The sequence below is a fragment of the Triticum aestivum genome, chromosome 3A, assembly GCF_018294505.1.
Source record: "Triticum aestivum cultivar Chinese Spring chromosome 3A, IWGSC CS RefSeq v2.1, whole genome shotgun sequence".
Lineage (NCBI taxonomy): Eukaryota > Viridiplantae > Streptophyta > Magnoliopsida > Poales > Poaceae > Triticum > Triticum aestivum.
Genome location: NC_057800.1, coordinates 26,789,999 through 26,798,499, shown reverse-complemented (window position 1 = coordinate 26,798,499; position 8,501 = coordinate 26,789,999). Strand labels below are relative to the sequence as shown.

Below are 8,501 nucleotides of genomic sequence, written 5' to 3'. Positions count from 1 at the left end.
TAGATGATTTTAGTAGTAGTAGATGTTAATTTACGGTTCATAGATAATGATTTTTAGAAGTAGTGGATATTAATTACTAGTAGTGATGGTAAACTAGTTGTATAATTAGTAGTAGTACATGTTAATTAGTAGTAGATGTAGTAGTTAGATGTTAATTAGTAGTAGTAGATGTGCTAGTTTCTTTCTATTTATAGTAAGTTTATATTTAGTAAGAACTAGTTGAATTAATAGAACTAGTTTACTTTTAGTTGAACTAGTTAAGTTTTAGTTGAACTAGTATAGTAAGTAAATTAATAACTAGTTGAACTACTTCATTTTTAGAAAGAACTAGTTTTTTTCTTTTTATACTAAGTTTATATTTAGTAAGAACTAGTTGAATTAATAAAACTAGTTGAATTAATAGAACTAGTTGAACATGCCATATTTGGTGTTATTTTTTAGTTTAAGCAATTACTTCATGTTTTGGTTACACCTCCGAGTGGCCTATGTTTTGCCGGAGTGTTGATTAATTTCCGTTCCGACAAATTTCAGGCGCTCGATATGTCCTTTTTTTAGCAAAGGTCATTGCCGGATTTTTCCGTGAATTCTGGCATGACTTGTGCTAGAATATGTACAAGTTTAATCTTTGAATTATGAACGTAGGAAATGTCGTACTCGGACGACGACAGTCTCTCGGGGGAGTGCAGTTGGTGCCACGATGATCGAGGTATGTGCGACAGGTTCGTTCAGCTGGATGAAGATCGACGCTTCAGCATTAAGCTCGAGGAGACCTTCGATGTTGAAACGGTACGCAACAACGACAAGTGTTTTTTCATAATTAAGCATGACTTCAACTATTTCAATGTCTAATTTTCATCTTTTACAATTCGACTAGCTTATCCCATGCCATGCAAGACGCTATGTCTTGGAGAGGATGGGTTTTGAAGACCATGAAAATTTTCAAATAAAGAAAATACACCTAAGGACCCATCATGATATCGATTTTGAAGTAAATATGTACAATTCTCAGAGCGTAACCCATTTTGGTTGCCAAAATTGGGAAGCACTTTGCAAAATGTATGGTTTTTATGAGGGTATGATTGTCAGCATGGATCTTGGTGATCCTGACATCGAGCAAGACAATATGGACATTTGGGTCCTTATTGATACGCTTCCGATTCTACCGCAATGTGAGTTTCTCAAACATAGTTATTAACTAATTTATATTTTTTATTTCAAAATAGTTGACAGCTTATTTCCATTGACAGCTTATTTTGAATCTTCAAAGAATGTGCAGAAGATGGTAGACAAAACCCACTACACTGATGGCTCCGAATTAACTTATAAGGAGAAAAATCATCTAATTGCTTATTTTACTTTTTTTGAGAATTACAATACCTATTATCGAACTCCTCCAAATTATGGTGAATACGTGCCACTAGTGCACGTGTTGAACCACGATAACTTCTATGGAGATACCCTGATAAGATATTTTACGTACTATTACGACATCCATGCATCTTTTGCATACTTCTAAAACTAGTACATCATTGCTAACTACGAAGTTATTACTATGTTTTTCAACAGAAAATTCTGATGGATTGTGTGCCTCATCTGATGTCTTACAATGGTCGCCTTGAAGTTCTGAACCTACAGCCAGGTCATCCTACGGATCTCACCTGTGCATATCGAATTTCTGAAACTGGTGAACACATGCTAATCAAAGAGTGGAAAAAATGTTTGGACATTCGTAAGGAGGTTCTTGGAAGCAACATTAAGCGAAAGGCAAGAATTGGAGAGGATAATCTGCATTCTCCATAATGTAGAGCGAGGGGCTATCTTGTTTTTTGCTATTTTACCTTAGAGAATATAGTGGGTCCTAAGAGAATGTAGTAGGTCCTATGAGGTACAATATGTTTATTATGTGATACAATGTGTTAGAGTTGAAGATGTGAGGAGTACTTGTGATTACGACTAGTGACCAATGATATGATGATGATGATGATAAGTTGTTAATGATATGATGATGATGATGATATTAATTATATCATTGGGTGAAAGAACCGCGGATTAGTTTCAAGTGGATGTCCGTCCACTTGAAACTAGTCCACACGGTTCTTTCACCCCGTGATGTAATAACTCATTATGATGTAAAAACAATTTTTAAATTCCTGTTGTATGAAAATTTGTGTAAAGGTGTACGAATACAACATGAAATAAAAAAGAAATAAAATACGAAATAATAGTAGCAGCGCTCCTCCTAGAACTCGCTGCTACTAAGTCGATTTAGCCGTAGCGTGGGTGGAGGCACGCTACTGCTATTCGTTAGCTGTAGCGCCTTATCAGTAGCGCACCACCCCGCGCTACTGATAGGTCTTAAACCCGCGCTGCTGCTAGCCTTTTCCCTAGTAGTGATGTTGAGCTTGCCTTTCCCCCTCATGCTAGCCAAATTCTTTGCACCAAGTAGAAATACTACTTGTGCTTCGGAATATCCTTAAACCCACTTTTGCCATTAGAGTCCACCATATCTACCTATGGATTGAGTAATATCCTTCAAGTAAGTTGTCATTGTTGTAAGCAATAAAAATTGTTCTCTAAATATGTATGATCTATTAGTGTGGAGAAAATTAGCTTTATACGATCTTGTGATGTCGAAGAAATAAGAGCAACTGACTACATAATAAAGGTCCATATCTTTTTTGAGTAGTAATAAAGGTCCATATCACAAGTGGCAATATAAAGTGATGTTATTTTGCATTAAGATTTTGTGCATTCAACCATAAAAGTGCATGACAACATCTGCTTCCCTCTACGAATGGCCTATCTTTTACTTTTACCTTCTACCCTTAATACAAGAGTATCAGTGATCATCACCTTTCCTTTTTACACTTTTTCCTTTGGCAAGCACTTTGTGTTGGAGCGATTCGGATAGATATATCCACTTGGATGTAGGTTTTCATAAATTATTATTGTTGACATTACCCTTGAGGTAAAAGGTTGGGAGGCGAAACTACAAGCCCCTATCTTTCTCTGTGCCCGATTAAAATGAACCCATTAATATCACATGAGTATTAGCAAATGTGAAAGATTAAATGATAGTTGAGTATGTGGGGTTTGCTGAATCAAAGCTCTTGCATAGACTCTTCCCGAAAATAAGATGAATTGCAATTGTTTGATGACTAAGAGCACGGTTTGTTAGTTCTCAAGAAAGTTTATGATCTATACTTTAACATGTCAATAGCTTGTTACTTGATCATGAGAAGTTTTATGAGTTGAGCTACTGTTGTGATATATAATGATGCTAGAAAAAATGATTCGAACTATCATTGATCAAATTTATGCACTTGCTAGCATTCACACTTCATAAATTATTTCTTTTATCATTTACCTACTCGAGGACGAGCAGGAATTAAGCTTGGGGATGCTGATACGTCTTCAACGTATAATTTATGAAGTATTCATGCCATGTTTACAATAGTTTTATATGATTTTGCTATGATTTGATTAGAATTAACCCGGACTGACGATGTCTTCAGCAGAACTACCGTGGTGTTGTTTTTGTGCAGAAATAAAAGTTCTCGGAATGCAATGAAAATCAACGGAGAATTTTTCTGGAAAATATAAAAATACTGGAACAAAAATCTACCGAAGGGGAGTCCCGTGGGCACCACGAGGGTGGGGGGCGCGCCCCTGTGCCTCGTGGACTTCCTGTGGGGCCCCCTGACTTGTTCTCGACGCCAACCTCTCCTATAAATGCCCAAAACTCCAGAAAATAACCTAGATCGGAAGTTCCGCTGCCGCAAGCCTCTGTAGCCACGAGAAATCAATCTAGGCCCTCTCTGGCACCCTGCCGGAGGGGGCCAACATCACCGGAGGCTATGGAGGAGGATCCCGGAGGGGCCATCATCACCATGAAGGTCAAGGACCAGAGGGAGAACCTCTCCCCATCCAGGGGAAGGCCATGGAGGAGGAAGCACAAGGGGGAGAACCTCTCCTCCACTCTCTCGGTGGCGCCGGATTGCCATCGGGAGGGGAATCATCGGCGCGGTGATCGTCTTCCTCAACATCACCATCATTATCACCATCCTCATCTCTTTTACGCGGTCCACTCTCCCGCACCCCGCTGTAATCCCTACTTGAACATGGTGCTTTATGCCACATATTATGATCCAATGATGTGTTTCCATCCTATGATGTTTTGAGTAGATTTCCTTTGTCTATGGGTTGATTGATGATCTAGATTCATACGAGTTGTATGTTTTATTTTGGTGCTGTCCTATTGTGCCCCCCGTGTCGCGCAAGCGTGAGGGATTCCCGCTGTCGGGTGTTGCAATACGTTCATGATTCGCTTGTAGTGGGTTGCTTGAGTGACCGAAGCATAAACCCGAGTAAGGGGGTTGTTGCGTATGGGATAAAGGGGATTTGATGCTTTAATGCTATGGTTAGGTTTTACCTTAATGATCTTTAGTAGTTGCGGATGCTTGCTACAGTTCCAATCATAAGTGCATATGATCCAAGAAGAGAAAGTATGTTAGCTTATGCTTCTCCCTCATATGAAATTGCAATGACGACTATCGGTCTTGTTAACAATTGCCTAGGACAATTCCACACACCTACTCATCATTATCCCACACTCGCTATTTATAATATTTAGTAATGTATTCTAAATTTATGATAACAACACCTACTTAGATATTTTAGCTCTCCGATATCATGCAAAGTTATCCTCTTCATACCCACAACGTAGTTTTATTTTTCGTTTCTAGTTGAAAGCAAACGTTCGGTGTACGTAGAGTGGTATCAGTGGCAGATAGGGCTTGAGAGAATATTGATCTTGCCTTTAGCTCCTTGTGGGTTCGCCACTCCATACTTATCACTTTCACCTTTGGGAATTGCTACGATGATTCCCTACACTTGGGAATTATCATGTCCCAGCTCACAAGACCTTGCTTGCTCCAAAAAGCTGGTAAGACCTGTCATGCTCACCTCTCGGATAGAGTGACCAGCCCCGTTGGATTGAATTAACAACTATTACCTCCGCCTGAGTTCATTACCTCTCTCTCTCTCTCTCTCTCTCTCTCTCTCTCTCTCATATTTTAGATCAAATTTTGACCATCTATATGACTAACAAAATATAGTATATGCGACAAAGAGTATATAGTTGGATGCTCGAAAGAGATTACTCTCGGTATAATGTTTGTGACATATAGTTTACATTTTTAGTTAAAACTATAGTTAAACTTTAGACCAAAATATGATAGATCCTAATAAACCCAATGGAGATAGTACACCCCATTGCAAGCAGTTGGCTGGCATGATCCAGCCTCGTTCTCAGAGTAAATAATCATATCGTTTGCTTGCGAGCTATGCTAGTTAAATTGGATGGTGCATCCATTGGATCGATTGTCTCAGTAGAGACAAGTCCGGACAAACGAGCTAATGTAGCTTGAGATACCACTTGCCCGTCCGATATTATATGTCGATGACTAGTTGACGGAGAAGTCTCATATTGTTATGGCATTATTGCTTCCATGGTTTTGCATTGAGATGGAGATGGCACACCCACAGCAAACTTTCTGTAATTAACAATGACTAAAAGCTAGTACTACTTAACTAGCCAGTAGCCAAGAGCAAGGCAACCTAGCAAATGCAAATTGTGGTGTTGAGAAACAAAGGAGTGAGTGATGTCGACGGCATCCTTGCTGCTGCCTGCATTGTTTCTGGCAGGAATAGCGGTCGCCGTGGAGAGCGAGAGACTCACCCTGAGGCCAGAATGCCAGGCGAGCTGCGGCGGCATCAAGGTCCCCTACCCTTTCGGCATAATAGTGCTCGTTTCTTCTCTCGGACAGAGTGACTTAGCCCTGTTGGATCGAATTAACAACTACAACCTATTTGCATGTAGTTGGTCGGTCATGATCCAACCTCGTTCACAGAGGAAATAATCATATCGTTTTCTTGCAAGCCACGCTAGTTAAATTTGGGTGGTGCATTCATTGGATCGATTGTCTCAGTGGAGACAAGACAGGACAAATGAGCTAGCGTAGATCGACAAACACATTTTGTATGGCTCAAGCCAGTTCAATATTCGATGCCGAGGACTTGAGGAGTTCATGGGAAGTCTATCCACTTCCTTTTCCTATATGCTACAATAGGCAATATAAAATTTCACAGAAAACAAATTGTGGTTGGCGAAGTATGTCTCATATTGTTGTGGCATTATTGCTTCCATGGTTTTGCATTGAGAGATGGAGATGGCACAGCCACAGGAAACTTTTTGTAATTAACAATGACTAAAACGCTACTCCTACTTAAGTAGCCAGTAGCCAAGGAAGGCAACCTAGCAATTCAAATTGGTGTTGAGAAACAAAGGAGTGATATCGACGGCATCCTAGTTGCTTCTTGCATTGTTTCTTGCAGCAATCGCGGTCGCCATGGAGAGCCTCACCCCGAGGCCACCGGCGGAGCTATGGAAAGGCTCAAAGGGCCATGGCCCACCCTGGGTTGGAGCAAAAAGGAGTTTTACATGGAGTTTATCCAACAATAATGCAATTGTTTTTATTTTGATATCACTGTTTGCACTATCTGGACCACCCAATAATTTTTGGGCAGCTTTGCCACTGCCCGAGGCCACAATGTCGGGCGAGCTGCAGCGTCATCAACATCCTCTACCCTTTCGCCATCAGCATAGACTGCGTCTGCCCGGGCTTTGAGATCACCTGCATGAACAAGACACCAGTTCTGAGAGGTACCACCCTGGTGATCCAGGTGCCCGAGTTGTCCGTTATGCCGTGCCCAGAAGCCCGGGTGATGCTACCCGTGGCACACGGCGGTTCTACAACACCACTACTAACAGCGTAACAGAAGACTTCAATGCCATATTGAAAATCAACCTAGCCGGATGTATCTTTATGGATGAACACCTTTTTTGTTCACTTTGCTTAATTAGAATACTTCCTCCATTTTTATATACAAGGCCACAAATATAAATTATAGGTATCAATGTAGAATTTAATGTCTGATTTGCAAGTCAGTTTTTCTTTTCATTTGCTCAGATCATTAATACGCCGAATGCATGCAAGGAAACTGAGTGAGGAAGTAGTGGACTATCATTATGACTGCATGCATGCAAGTATTAAAATGATTGTTAGTACGAGAACATGTCATTAATTTTTCCTTGATTACTGTTGGTGGCTTTGTATAGATGCAAAATGTATATTCCATAGTGGCCTTGTATAAGTGAACGAAGGAGTATGATTTCTTGAAACAACAAAAACAATATGTAATCTTTACCTACTTTAGTAACTTATGAAGCATGAATTAGATTTTGGAGTATGTAAGTAAAATGAAAATTGGCGGCAAGCTGTCTACTTGGGTAAATGTTTGTCTGTCCACCAATAATTATGTCAAGAGTATAATGTTGGTTAGAGACTCTTCCACCATATTGTTAGCCGTTGAAGGTAAAATTTACATGTACACAGGGGTAGTATATGTAAAGATGCTGGAACATCAGGCTCAGGTTGAGAGCTAGGAGTAGATTGATGTGGAATCACAACTTGAAGGAGACAAGGTAGTGGATCTGAATCGTCACAACCTTTGGGAGGAGTTCCCTTGGTTTCAAGCCCTTCCTGCAAACTTCCTCTGTTGGTTTTCTCTTCTTGAAAGGAGGCCAATCAGATTTTCGTCACTTGTGTTGGTGGCTGCTAGATTGAAGGTAAGACATCCCCATTCTCTTACCTGCAAAGATCAAAATGACCCTAGGTGCGTAGTGGGCTTCACCACATGTTTGGTCTGCCTATAAAATTCTCCATTAAGTTCCCTCAAAGCCTACATGAGATCCCAACAGGCTCCTAGGCCATGTTTAGTGTTTCCATTCACTAACTATTACTTTGGATCAATGTCGAATATTGCTCAGGGGAGATCACCATGAGCTAGAGCAGCTATGCTTTCCACTGTCACCAGGTCCCTCTCGCCTTCGACCCACCATCCTGGTGAGCTGCAGTGTGCTTATGCTGTCGCAGCAGCTAGGGCACTCCTAGCTAACAAAGTTGGATGCATGTAGCTAGGATTGCTAATGTTTTTTGAAACAAGGTAGGATTGCAAATGTAGCGTGTATCTGTATGGATGGATACGTTATTTGTTCACTTTGCTAATTAAATTATGATTTCTTGCACCTACAGAAGCAATTGGTAATATATACACGCTTTAGTAACTTAAGAAGCATGAATTAGATTTCGGAGTCTGTTATCAATAACAGATGAAATTGGTGGGAAGTTGTCTACTTGGGTAAATGTTTGTTTGTCCACCAATACTTCTGAAAGCATAATGTTGGCAAGGGACTCTCCCAGCATATTGTTAGCCGATGAAGGTATATTTTACCTATACACAGGCGTACTGTGCAAGCTGCTGGAAAATCAAGCCAAGGCAGATAGGTAGAGTGGTGTCACAGCTCACAAGACCTTGCTTGCTCCTAAAAGCTGGTACTATTACCTCCGCCTGAGTTTATTACCCTCTCTCTCTCTCTC

The 8,501-nt window shown here is 40.4% G+C and overlaps 1 pseudogene; it reads left to right on the top strand.

Moving 5' to 3' along the window:
* LOC123056670 (wall-associated receptor kinase 3-like) overlaps positions 1 to 8,501 on the top strand; it is a 42,553-nt pseudogene that overhangs the window by 14,182 nt on the left and 19,870 nt on the right.